Consider the following 13,902-nt stretch of genomic DNA (forward strand, 5'->3'; position numbering starts at 1 on the left):
CCAATAAGCACAGCTTTCAATTTTCTAAAGAATATTAACAAGTTGTGAATCTGAACTTAACACTCACTTATCTTAACAGATTTTGTGACATGCTAAGAATTGCTGCACTCAAACTATCAGCCTCTTTGGGCTTGTCTACACTGGCAATTTACAGTACTGCAACTTTCTCGCTCACGGGTGTGAAAAAACACCCCCCTGAGCGCAGCAAGTTTCAGCGATGTAAAGTACCAGTGTAGACAGTGCACCAGCGCTGGGAGCCGTGCTCCCAGTGCTGGTAGCTACGCCTCTCCTGGAGATGATTTTTTTAGGTCACTGGGAGAGCTCTCCCCCCAGCACTCTGCCGCGACCACACAAGCCACGTTAAAACACTGCCGCAGCAGCGCTGTAGTGTTGCCAGTGTAGACTAGGCCTTTGAGAACGCTGGTTTTACAAGCTATGGAACCATTTCTGCACCTCTATATTGGAACACCAGTCTAGCCTTATGACTCAACATTTCTGTACTTTAAAAAAGTGCAGAAAAGTTAGAATTGCATTCAGAGTATTGGAAGTTTTTACAACATTTGTTTTTCCCTTCCCTTCTCCAGAAACCACGGGGGGAAGGGGAAATGGTTTCCAGAAGTTCTTAAGTCTTAGAAGTACATCCCACTGAAAGAATGGGATTTATGCTCCTAAATCACTTAGGCACTTCAAAACCTACCAGAGGTCTAATGAGGTTTGATTTATTTTGGAAATTTAAAACCTCACCTCCTCATCAGTGAAATGAGATACTTGAATGAAATCATTAATGAGCAGCCCCAAAGTACAAGTTAATCCAGAGGAAGGTGATCCAACATCAGCGTGAATACAGCTTCCCCCAAGGAACAGATTTTTGGGGGTGCACAAGCCTCACAATGCTTAGCTTTCCCAAATCCTTTGGTGAGGAAGGTTCTTATTGCAGTCCTTGTGCACAATGCAATGTACTGTTAGCTGTCTGAACAGACTAGGATCAGCTTTATAAATATGTCCCCCAGGTTTCTCTTTCCTCAGTGCAATTAACAGAGATGCCTCTCCATAAATCAGTTCCTGCCCATTAAAAGAGAAAAGGGTCCTGTAGAAAAATGTACTATCTTGTAATTAAACTATACCATAATGCATATGTACAAGGTGCCAATAAAAGGTTGTACGGGCAACCATATTTCTGGCATTTCCCAACTTGAGTGCTCACTTTTGCAGTCTAAGTGTTCTTTTAGCATTAATATATATACACATGCACACATAAAATATCATCTACACAAGGCAGCAATACCTGTGACATATGCTGGCGGGTTTTAGCTCGCCTCAGGACAATACTCTTTCTACTAAAGTTTCCAAACAGGAAATAGCTACCCATGTAGCAGTAATAACTCCTTAAGAGATCACACAAAGAATAATTAGCATCATTTTATGTTCTCTTGTATTTAAGTTAAGCTTTTATTATGTAAACAACTGAATGTTTTAGTACCAGATCGTAGTAGGGCTACTTGATAACAGAGAAAGATATGGAACGCTGCAGTTTCCATGTAAGAACCATCTCAGTGTTTTAAGTACACTACAGGGTTATGCTGGAAAAAGTTATTTTGTCTGACCTTCCTATCTTGTGTGATTTTTCTGCATTAGTTAAATAACTCCTACCTCTGAATGACTGAGAGGTTTTAATGGAGATTTTTTTAGCTAGTATTTTTCATCCATGAAGCTGCAGACACACCTCTTTTGCTCTTGTAATTCACTTGGATTCTCCTGATCACAGATGGCATGTTTTCACAAAGATCCAAATCATGTCTTCTTGTTTTTAATACACAAAAATTAAATTAGTGGCAAGATACATGGTATATCTATAAAGATGTTGTCTTACGACAGTGAACTCTTTTATGATTCCCTTCCAAAATACAACAGCAGCTTACAAGGTATGCGTTGTAGAGTCTTATAAATATATTGAGGTGTACAAGAAGTACAAAAATCTACTATTTAAGCTTTGACATTTATAGTGAAGCCAAAGGGCTAGAAAAATGTTTCCATTTAGCACCTAAAAGCAGAGAGTTGCACTAGGAATAAGGACAAATATTTATGTTAGGCTTCAAATTTTAGTGCAGCTGCTTTTATTTTGCCTCCAGGACTGGCTATCTAGAATATCAAATACAGTTACTAAGTGTGCGTGAATGTTAAATCAGTGCTTAATGTCAGGGAATCTCTCTCACTTCTCACCACAAGCAACAGTTTACATATAATGTGTATATCATTTATCTAGGCACATTAACACTTAAATGTGAAAGATACAAACATATTATTAAACTCCATGAAAAGCCAACCTACGAGGTCTAAATCCTCTCAACTCCACCAAAAGCCTGCAGCAAATCTAGTCTTTGGAACTTGGAAAAAGCAAATTCCAGAGTTAAAGGACCTTTAATGAGAACACCCTGCTCATGTGCATGTCACCTGGAGTATGCTAGATAAGTGATTTTCAAAAAATTCCTGTGGACCCAATTGAAAAAAATTGTTGATGCCTGTGACCCAACAGAGCTGGAGATGAGGGGTTTGGGATGTGGGGGTGAGGGCTGCAGGGTATGGGAGAGGGCTCTGGGCTCGGACAGGGGTACAGGCTCTAGGATGGAGCTGGGACTTAAGGGTTTTGGGTGCAGGACGGGGCTTTGGGCAAGGGGTTACCTCCAGAGGCTCCTAGTCAGCAGTGTAGCCAGGGTACAGAGACAGGATATCCACCTGCATTGGAATCATGCTGCGCCTGAAGCGGCCAACAGGAGGTACGGCTCCTAGGCAGAGGTGCACAAGCAGCCCCGCATGGTTCTCATCCAAAGGCACTTCCCCCGCCACCAGCTCCCACTGGCTGGTTCCTGGCCAATGACAGTGTGAAGCTGGTGCTCAGGACGGGGGCAGTGCATGGAGACTGTGGTCTCCCTGATGGCTGCTTCCGGGGCGTAGTGCGGTGTTGGAAGAGGTAGGCACTAGCCTGCCTTAGCTGGGCAGCACCGCCGATGAGACTTTTAACATGCCTTACATGCTGCAATCCAGTACTGGGTCACGACCCGAATTTTGAAAAATGCTGTCCTAGATGTCCTAAAGTGTCAGGGTAAAGCATGCAGAAAAAAGATGGCTTCGGGGAGGGGGGGGTGCATCCACACTATTTTTCCGCTTTAAAAAGTTTCTTGGTGGTAATAATGGTGAGAAAGCTGATTCAGACCTGCCACTGGCTTTTTAAACAGCATCATCTAACCCTATGGGATAAGAACTCTGCTGGCAGCCTGTCCGTCACTCACATCATTGTAAAGACAAGTAGAAACGAGCTTCAGAAGGAGAAAATGTAGATAAGGCCACAGATGTACAGGATCAAACACATAAGGGCTTTAAGAGACCTTGAACTGTACCTAGAAACCAACTGAAAGTCTTTGGCGCTCCTACCTCTGGCTGCGTGCACTTGGGCGTATCACTTGTATCTCCTTTCCACTCTATGTAGTTACCCCTCACAAGGGCACTGTGATAGTCAATACTTGTATAATATTTTGAAAATGCAGAGTGCCATGGCAGTGTTACATAGTCATGTAATAGTAGTAATGCTATGCAATTTAGGGCCTCAAAAGGCATTTTAGAAAGATAGGCCAGCTGGTAATTAGTTTCCCGGATAGATTTTCCATTGAGAAACAGCAGCAGTTTTGCTTTCTGTCATTTGCATCAATCTAGTGACACAAACTTCACCTTGTACAGAGACATTTCTTAGTACAAGCCTCGCTCTGTCACTCCACAAACTTAAATCAAAATGCCTAACCCAGTTTAATTTGGAAAGGACTATAGGTAGATGATAGACCAAGAAGTTAGAGTAGGTCACAACAACTAGCATGACAGATGTATGGTTTCTCCCTACCTCAATGAATAATCTGAAATCACTATAGTGATGAAGTACTTGACATCGCTTTCGAAGTCAAGTCAGAGGCAAAAGACAGATGTTAGTGTCAGTGGTGACCCTCTTCAACATGACAATTTATTCCATTTCAATTTCATATATTACTGTGCAATATGGTCAGGACACAATAATTAGCATTTAGAGTTAGAGACTTGCTTGAGATCTGTTACGCAGCATGATGGTTAACTTCCTTGCTTTGTACAGGTGTGGATGAAAGAGGCCCTTCGAGTTCTGGTTGATTGGGAGGCCCTCTTACTACAGCACCTCTATTTGCTTTTTTGGGAATGGATTAATAAAATACTCCCACAAGAAGTACCTTACTTGGTGGTTATATTAATAAATACTAGAACTTCCAATTTACATTTTAAAAAACCGACAAGGAAATATTTTAACTTCATTATACAAGACTGAGGATTTTTCCCCCATTTTGGATTACATTGAATGACACTTACCTTTGTAGCTACGGAAGCCAAGGCTGTTTCAGAAAACTTAACCTCAACATTGTTTCAGCACTGCATTTCTTACCTATCACTCCCTTTGAAACAGATTTTACTGCATCATTCATTTATTGACCATATTTTATTTCATTGATATTTTGAGGTAAGTAGCAGACAAGAATATTTGGGGGGGGGGGGGGAGGTTTAAGCCAATTTGAGAGCGTTGTCAAGTAGTAGAACCCGGCTAATTCAGTACTTCTGTATTCTATTAGCAGGATGGCATCCAAATGTATGTATATTGTCACTAAGGATACTACCCTAAATCCCCAAGAAAGCCCACTTGAACTGAGGATAAATTTGAATCCTGCCTTATCTTCAGCCATTTGTATGAGTGAAACTACTAAAAATGCCAGTTTCAGTAGTCACCTGGGTCACTAGCAGAAGTATTGCTATAGAACAATTTGGAAATAATCTTAAAAGAAAAAACAACCAACAACAAAACACTCATTAATCCTGCGCCTGTAGTGAGTCAGTCAGGCTTTGGCTACACTGGCGCTTTACAGCGCTGCAACTTTCTCGTTCAGGGGTGTGAAAAAACACCCCCCCTGAGCGCAGCAAGTTACAGCGCTGTAAAGCGCCAATGTAAACAGTGCCCCAACACTGTAAGCTAATCCCCTTGGGGAGGTGGAGTACCTGCAGCGCTGGGAGAGCTCTCTCCTAGCGCTGGCGCCGCGACCACACTCGCACTTCAAAGCGATGCCGCGGGAGCACTCCTGCGGCAGCACTTCGGAGTTTCCAGTGTAGCCAAGCCCTCAGTCAATCCATTCTAGAATGCTATTTGAATGCTCCTCCAACTAAGAACTCTGCTTGGTGGAATACCAGTCAATGCTTTACGGCAAACTGCAGAGGGCTGCACAAAAGCCACTAGCATAGATAGTTTTAAGAAATGGGAGAGGAGGGGTTTTTGTTTGAGGTGTTAATAGAACTAGCCTTTTAAAAACAAACAGCTGCATTGCAAGCCTGAACAGAGCACACAGCTCTCCCTTTCATCCTAAAGGGAAAGTTTATCCCATGATACTGCACATGCTTTTTGCAATCTACAACGTTGATCACTAATGAAAGAATCCATTTCATAGAATCATAGACTATTAGGGTTGGAAGGGACCTCAGGAGGTCATCTAGTCCAACCCCCTGCTCCAAGCAGGACCAATCCCCAGATTTTTAACCCAGTTCCCTTAATGGCCCCCTCAGGGATTGAACTCACAACCCTGGGCTTAGTAGGCCAATGCTCAAACCCCTGAGCATTACAGCAGAGAATAGATTTAAAATTTTTATTGAAGTTTAAAAAATTATATAATACATAGGTTGAGAAGAGAGTGTCTGTATATGTGGGTATAGTGCTTAGATTATCCACAAATACAAAAAAAGTTTGTTTTTGAAGTCATAAGATGCATATAGTGCATAATCAGCAATAACCCAAATTTAGGTGAATAGATTTAACAATACAGTTTAGATATTAGAATCCGTACTATAGTTAGAAGCAAAAGTACAGCTTACATCTATTTTTAAAAGGAAATTTGACACTTTAAAATTGTGAAATTCCCAGGATGTACAGAGTAGCCCCTGAACTTAGAGTAAAATCCCATAAGGATTTTTAAGACCCAGAATCTTTCACAGCAACTTGAAGTTTACTTGAGAATAAAGAATGAAATCTCTGCTCCACTTTTCAAGCACTTATTCTGATGATACAGGGAAGTGAAGCAGGCATTTTCTGATCGTTCAGAAGTTCAAGCTGTATTTTGAACTGTCAAGAGCAACCAACTGTAATACAAGGAGAGAGGAAAGATTCCAGTACATACATGCACTGTAGTATCCTTCTTCCTAGACAAGAGACAGGTCTGTGTTACCTTGACTGAATTCTGTGGGGTCAATCTTTGTTCTGTATTTGTACTGCACTAGCACAATAGGTTCCTGGTCCGTGACTAAGACTCTGGGGTGCTACAGTAATACAAGTAATACTTCAATGAACACAAAAGGTAATTAATTCATTGACATCCCCCTTCTACCCAATAAATCACTACCAACCAAAAACAAAAAAATCTAAAAACCCTACCTTAAAAAAGGCCAGGAACCCCATTAATCCACTGGGAACTTTACTACTGCCGAGAAGGGGAAGGTGCTCTAGATACTATCGTGATGAGCAGCTGTATAAAATGAAGATGACACACAAGCAGACCCTGCGGTTTTTAATGGCAGATAACCAGCAGAACATGAGTTTCTAGAGCAAAGCTGGGGCCAAAAGGATTAATGCAATCCTTGGATGCATAAACAAGGGAATCTCAAGTAGGAGCAGAGAGGTTATTTTTCTTCTGGCACTGGTGCAACCACTGCAGGCACACTGTGTCCAGTTCTGGTGTTCACAATTCAAGAAAGATGTTGGCAAATTGGACATGGTTCAGAGAAGAACCAAGAGAATGATAAAAGTATTAGAAAACATAGCTTACAGGGATAGACAAGGAGTTCAATCTATTTAGCTTAACAAAAAGACGGTTAAGGGGTGACTTGACTGAAGTCTATGCATACCTACCTGGGGAATAAATACTTGATAATAAGCTCTTCAGTCTAGCAGAGAAGGGTATAATGATCCAGTGGCGAGACAAATTCAGACTGGAAATAGGCATACTTAGCCACTGGAACAAATTACCAAGGGTTGTGGTGGATTTGCCATCACTGGCAATTTTTAAATCAAGAGTGGATGTTCTTTCAAAAAAGATATGTTCTAGATAAAAAGGAATTATTTTGGGGAAGTTCCCTGGCCTATGTTACATAAAAGAGGTCAGACTAGATGATCACTATGGTACCTTCTGGCCTTGGAATCTATGAAACCTCCGGGTCCATTGAAATCCTTGATTGGCCTAAGTAGTTATGGAAGGTACTGCTGACTACACTGTTCTCCCTAGGTAACATTTTTCAGTCACACCTTTGCTGCTATTGTTCTAGTAGCTTCACTGTAGTTTCAATAACCATCACCGGTTCATTCACCTGCACGTCCACCAATGTAATATACGCCATCATATGCCAGAAGTACCACTCTGCTATGTACATCAGCCAAACTGGACAGTCCCTATGAAAAGGATAAAGGGACACAAATCAGATATTAGGAATGGCAATATACAAAAACCTGTAGGAGAACACTTCAATCTCCTTGGACACACAATAGCAGATTTTAAAAGGTAGCCATCCTGCAGCAAAAAAACTTCAGGACCGGACTTCAAAGAGAAACTGCTGAGCTTCAGTTCATCTGCAAATTTGACACCATCAGCTCAGGATTAAATGAAGACTGAATAGTTAGCCAACTAAAAAACCAGTTTCTCCTCCCTTGGTGTTCACACCTCAACTGCTACAAGAGGGCTTCATCCTCCCTGATTGAACTAAGGCCCTGGCTACACTGGCGCTTTACAGTGCTGCAACTTCCGCGCTCAGGGGTGTGAAAAAACACCCCCCTGAGCACTGCAAGATACAGCGCTGTAAAGCCTCAGTGTAATCAGTGCCGCAGCGCGGCTCCCACGCTGCAAGCTACACCCGTAAGGGATGTGGTTTACGTGCAGCGCTGGGCTCTGGCGCTCCGACCACACTCACACTTCAAAGTGCTGCCGCGGCAGTGCTTTGAAATGTCAAGTGTAGCCATACCCTAACTTTGTTATCTCCAGCCTGATTCTTGCTTGCATATTTATACCTGCCTCTGGAAATTTGCATCCGACAAAGTGAGTATTCACCCATGAAAGCTCATGCGCCAATACGTCTGTTAATCTATAAGGTGCCACGGGACTCTTTGCTGCTTTTACAGATCCAGACTATCACGGCTACCCCTCTGATACTTGACATGTTTCACTGTTTCTGATGTCAAAGTCACTTCAACCCAAGTTACTCATAAAGCTCTCCTATAAAGTCAATTATATTGTGTATAGCACACATTGTGCCTATCTTTTAAAAAGCAGTTGATGATAAATTTAGATTCTTAAATCCAAAGCAAATTAAAAACTCCACAAGACAGAAAAGACTCAACGTTTGTATTGTAAAAACAAGCAGAGGACTTAAAGGCCAGGAAGAGTTTTGCTCTCTCTCAAACACATACAAAAGTAAAAATATAAGTAATCTTTTCCCCACTGTGGCTCATCTTTAATGCTAATGGCTATGTATGCAATAGTGGAAGTGGATATTGGCTAATAGAGAAATTGCTCAAATGGGCGGGGTGCGGTTCGGGAGTGTGTACACATGTAGATATATTTATGTACGTGTAGAGATATATATGTACGTGCATCGTACATAGCCTTGTGTTCCAGGCAAGGTTATATGAGGCTATGCAGGTCAATGCCCCTTCAGTGACCCTCTTACTGCTGAGAAGTACTGTCCGCAGCAGAGGGGACGGAGGGCGAGTATTGGAATACAAATAGGAACCACACATCTCGAAGAACGTCCAGTTACAGGTAAGTAACCTCCTCCTCTTAAAGTAGTGGTCCCTATATGTATTCCAAATGTGAGTGGGTAGGCAGTAGTTATCAGCATGGAAGGGGGAGTGAGGATGCAAGAGATGGCACCATCTTCTGGCACCCCCTGGGTGATGGCATAATGGGTGGCGAAAGAACATATGGAACACCCTGTCACTGGTCGGCAGTTTTTGTACCAGAAGACGTCCACCAGGGAGGCAGAGGTTGCTGCCTGTGCCTGCATCAAGTACACCCTAATCCTGCCAGGCGGTGGGGGCATTAGACAGCACATAGCATGTTCAAATGCATCCAGATGCTGTGGGTTCTGAAGACTGACAGGAGCCACAGCTGGAGGCATAGGCAATGACGCAAGGAGGCATAGGCCAAGGAGACATAGGAATGACACACAGTGGGCTGAACACACACTGGCACATCGGCTGCAGTGGATGTCCATCACTAGACTTGTCAACATTCCGAAGGCATTTGCCACCACAGGTCGACTTCATAGGAGTGTGCCTCAATTCTGTGTCCGTACAAGCACCGACTTCTCCTCGTCGATACAGATGCTGAAAATTGCAAGGAGAGCATGAATGGCAAACATAAGCTCAGTGCGTGAGGGAGCGACCAGAAGCCAGTCATCCAGGTAAGAGTACGCAGAGTAACCTCGACACCGCATTTATGCTGCCACAACTGCAAAGACTTTTGTAAAGAACCTTGGGGCTCTTGTGATGCTTAAGGGGAAAACTCTGAATTGGCGGTGGCTGTTGCCCACACAGAAGCAGAAAAATTTGCAGGGGGCTGGGTGAATGTAAATGTGAAAGTATGAATATCTTTCATGTCAAAAGCTGCAAATCAGGTTCCCTAGAGGAGGGAGGGAATAGATGCATGCATCACCATATGGAATTCGGATTTTCTGATGAAGGTATTGAGGCAGTGGAGACCGAGTATAGGGCAGTGCCCCCCACACACACACCCTTTTTGGGGATGAGACAGTACAGAATAAAACCCTGTCCATGAAATGTCAGGGCACCAGTTCTATGGCACCCTTCATGGGAAGAGCATCCGCCTCTAGTCATAGAAGGGTATGATTGGAGAGATCCCCAGTGGGTGCTCAAAGGGGCCCCCAATGTGGGGGGGGGGAGATGAGAAAAAAATCTAGAGAGTAACCACAGCATAGGATATTCAATACCCAATGATCCATGGTAATCTTGTGAGCAAATAGGGCAAGATGGCCACAAAGGTGACCGGGAGGCAGGACTGCCCAGAGGATTCAGTGGATCTGGGGCAAAGTGGGGGAGCTCCTGCGTTTGTACTCACCCGGCAGCAGTCTGGGTCTTTGGTGGCATTTCTGCGGCAGGGGGCCCTTCAGTCGCTCTGTGACTTTGGCAGCACTGAAGGGCCCCCCCCCCCACCAAAAAACCACCGAAGATCCAGACTGCTGCTGAGCCAGGGCTTGCGGGGCCCAGGGCAAGTTACCCCACTTGCCCCCCTCCTCCTCTCGGGAGGAGGCTCACAGTTATAATCATAGAATATCTGGGTCGGAAGGGACCTCAGTAGGTCATCTAATCCAACTCCCTGCTCAAAGCAGGACCAATCCCCAGTTGGATTTTTGCCCCAGATGCCTAAATGACCCCCTCAAGGATTGAACTCACAACCCTGGGTTTAGCAGGCCAACGCTCAAACCACTGAGCTATCCCTCCCCCTGTTTAGCTCTCTCCCCTTGTTTTGACGTGCATGTCAAAACTGGGTCTTGGGTTATTTTTAGACCAAGGTGGTGGAGGCAGCGAGTCAGCGGTTCTGGGAACGGTAACATTTTCTCTAGCGCTCTGGGTAGCATTGATAGGGGTCTGATATGGTGCATACGACCAGGGACAGAAGGATTGTCACTGTTGTCTACAATTGGGCACCAGAGCATATGGCCCAAAGGATCAAAGTGTCGTCCTCACGTCCTTCAGAGAGCAAAAAGACCCATCCATCTGTGCCAAGAGCAGCTAGTCTTGATCGAAGAGGAAGTCTGGACCCCTCATGGGAAGCCAGAGGACTGCAGCCACAACTTTCAGCACGACTATGCCCGTGGCAAGGGACCAGAAGAATATATCCACAGCATCAATGGTCATTTGGAGCCTCATTGTGGCTGCCAGGTGGCCTTCTGTCATAAAGAGATAGCTAAGGGTTAATGTCTCTTTCACCTATAAAGGGTTAACAAACAGTGACCTGCAAACACCTGACCAGAGGACCAATCAGGAGACAAGATACTTTCAAATCTCGTGGAGGGAAGCCTTTGTTTGTGGGTTTGGGGTTTGGCTTTGTTCTCTCTGGGTCCTGGACGGGACTAGAGGTGCAACCAGGTTTCTGCCAATCTCCCTGTTACAATTCTGAATAGATAAGAGACTGTAAGTAAGAAAAGGCGGTCATAGTCTTTTAATTTGTTTTTTTCCATTTGCATATGTGTACTTGCTGGAAGTAGCTTAAATTGTGTTTCTGCTGGAGAAAGTTTCTTTCTATTGTTTATAAGTTGAAAGACTCTGTAACTGTTTACCATCTAAAGTGCAGAGATAAACCTTTTACTTTTTTATTAAAAGTTTTGCTTGTAAGACCTGTTGACTTCTCTCTCCTAATTAAGGCTCAAAGAAATTGAGTTTGTATATACCAGGGAATTGGTGGGAAGCAAGGAGGGAAAGGTAAATTTCCTCTTTGTGTTAGATTCAGGCAGCTTGAATCTGTATTGCCTCTGGGTGAGGGGGAGAGAGAAACTTGATCTCTCTGTGTTGTGTTTCAAGGAATTGATTCACGGTATCTACTAGTGTACCCAGGCAGGAAAGATCTGGGAGGAGGTAAAGAGGTGGGAGGGAATGGTTTATTTCCCTTTGTTGTGAGACTCAAGGAATCTGGGTCTTGGGGTCCCCTGGGAAGGTTTTGGGGGGACCAGAGGGTATCAGGCCCTAAAAATTCCTGATTGGTGGCAGAGCTACAAAATCTAAGCTGGTAATTAAGCTTAGAGGATTTTATGCTAGTACCCATATCCTGGACGCTAAGGTCCAGATTTGGGAATTATACTATGACACCTTCCTCAACATGGGCTTGGAAACATTGCTTTTTGTCCTCTGACAGGTCATCCAGGAACTTTGTACGATTGGCAGTTACCGAAGTCGTACTTTGCCAGCAGAACCTGGTAGTTGGCAATACCAAAATGCAATGCTGCTGAGGAGTAGACCTTCCAGCCCAGAAGGTTGAGGAGTTTGGCTGCCCAGTCCAGAGGGATAGATCTGTGTGTGTGCTGTTGTGCCTGCTCGGTCAATGGGTGCACCACCAAAGAAGTGGGGGGCAGGTGAGAAAGAGAGGAAGTCTGCCCCCACTCAGAGAGGACAAAGTACCTGTGTTCCGCTGGTTTGGGCACTGCGGCACAGGAAGCCAGTGTGTGTCAGACTGCCCGCACAGACTGCAGGATACCGTCGTTAATGGGCTGCATGACACGATGGCTTTCGGGTTTGGAGAATATCCAACAGTTGGTGTTGGTCTCGTACCTCCTCCCTGGGTACGCCCAGGTCAAGAGAAACACTCTGCAGCAGATCCTGGTATTACTTGTGATCATCAGGAGGCAAGAGGACAGGGGGAATACGGGTTTCATCTGGAAAGGAGGAAGCGGCCATAGGGACCTGCGGTACAGTCTCCAGTTCTGCTTCTGCCTCTGAGCCCGACAGTTCTGCTGCAGGAGCCTGGACAGAGGGGTATGAGGCCTGAGAAGGCAGGTAAGGTCGGTGGTAAGGGTCCCAGTGTGACCAAAGGGTCGGGTGGATGGCCTCAAGGGTATTGGTGCCAATTTGGTGGTGCTGGGTCATATCCTGGTGGATGCATTGGCCGTGCGCAGGAGTCTGGGCTTCTCCTGGAAACAGGGGGAAAGGATGGTTCCACCTCAGAGAAGGCGTCAGAGTCTGACAAAATGTTCAGTAGTGGAGAAGATGGTGATAGGAGCAGTCCGCTGATAGGTCTGAGGCTTTTTTCTTCAGTAAGCAGCAGCAACCACATTAGGACAGCAGCAGCAACCACATTAGGACAGCAGCAGCCATGAGCTAAGAAGCAGAAAGTCATATCTGTACATTCCATCTAAATTGCATCAAATCAGACTGTTAAGAAGGTGCTCCTGTCCTAATAGTACCCGTGATCACCAGATAAAGAAACTGATCTTAAGAAGTTTAGAGAAAACTTAGTTTGACAGCATCCTGTCTGGCAAGGAATCAGTTAACAGTTGTGCTTGTGAAATCTATACTACTTTATTGTTTTGTCTTTATGGTCCCTACTTCTCTATTGTTTATCTGTATGGTTTCTGTCTGATCCTTAGATTAGTTACGCATCAGTCAGAAACAATTTTGCAAGATTTGAATCAACTAAAGTGGTGGGGTATAATTAAAGAATTGTTTTGAAATGGGCTAGGATTGGTGAAAAATTCTGTTTGTAGTATTTTAGTTTTAAATGATTGGTTAAGGTAGAGTTAAGCAGGACTCAACTTTGACTATATAAACTGGGGTTCAAAAGGAAGTTCTTTGGAACTTAACTCCAGGACACAGCCCAAGATCAGAGCTGCCAGACCTCAACCCCCTGCCAACCACATCGTGCACGAAGCTGCATCTGATCCTGACGGGCCACTAGGAAAAGTTTGTCTGCCTCACTGGGAGCAATGAGTGTTCTATGCTTAGTGTATGTATTCTGTTTTGGTGACTGTTAATAGAGGCCCCCCAAACCTGCAGAAAATTATGCCCTAGGAATTGGATAAGGGTGGCCCTGAGGTCTATGAACTGGGTAAGGATGGCCAAATTAACTAGGTTATGCCTTGGACCCATGGAAGGATAAAGGCAGGGTGCCCTAGGGTGCACGGGTAACAACATGACCTAGGGCTAGGTAGGGCCCATACAGGAGAAGCGGGCAAGGGAAAAATAGGTGGGCAGTCAGAAGAAAGGGTTAAAAATGTTCAGGAGCCATGGTGACAGTAGGACTGGCAGGCACACAAGCTAGCTGCATGGGTAGCATGTGCTCTGGAGACTGGTCTGGGTGG

The 13,902-nt window shown here is 44.4% G+C and overlaps 1 protein-coding gene across 2 annotated transcripts in view; it reads right to left on the minus strand.

Moving 5' to 3' along the window:
- Positions 1-13,902, minus strand: part of PELI2 (pellino E3 ubiquitin protein ligase family member 2) — a 124,835-nt gene that overhangs the window by 85,970 nt on the left and 24,963 nt on the right. The window lies entirely within an intron of this gene.

The sequence above is a fragment of the Gopherus flavomarginatus genome, chromosome 5, assembly GCF_025201925.1.
Source record: "Gopherus flavomarginatus isolate rGopFla2 chromosome 5, rGopFla2.mat.asm, whole genome shotgun sequence".
NCBI classification, from domain to species: domain Eukaryota; kingdom Metazoa; phylum Chordata; order Testudines; family Testudinidae; genus Gopherus; species Gopherus flavomarginatus.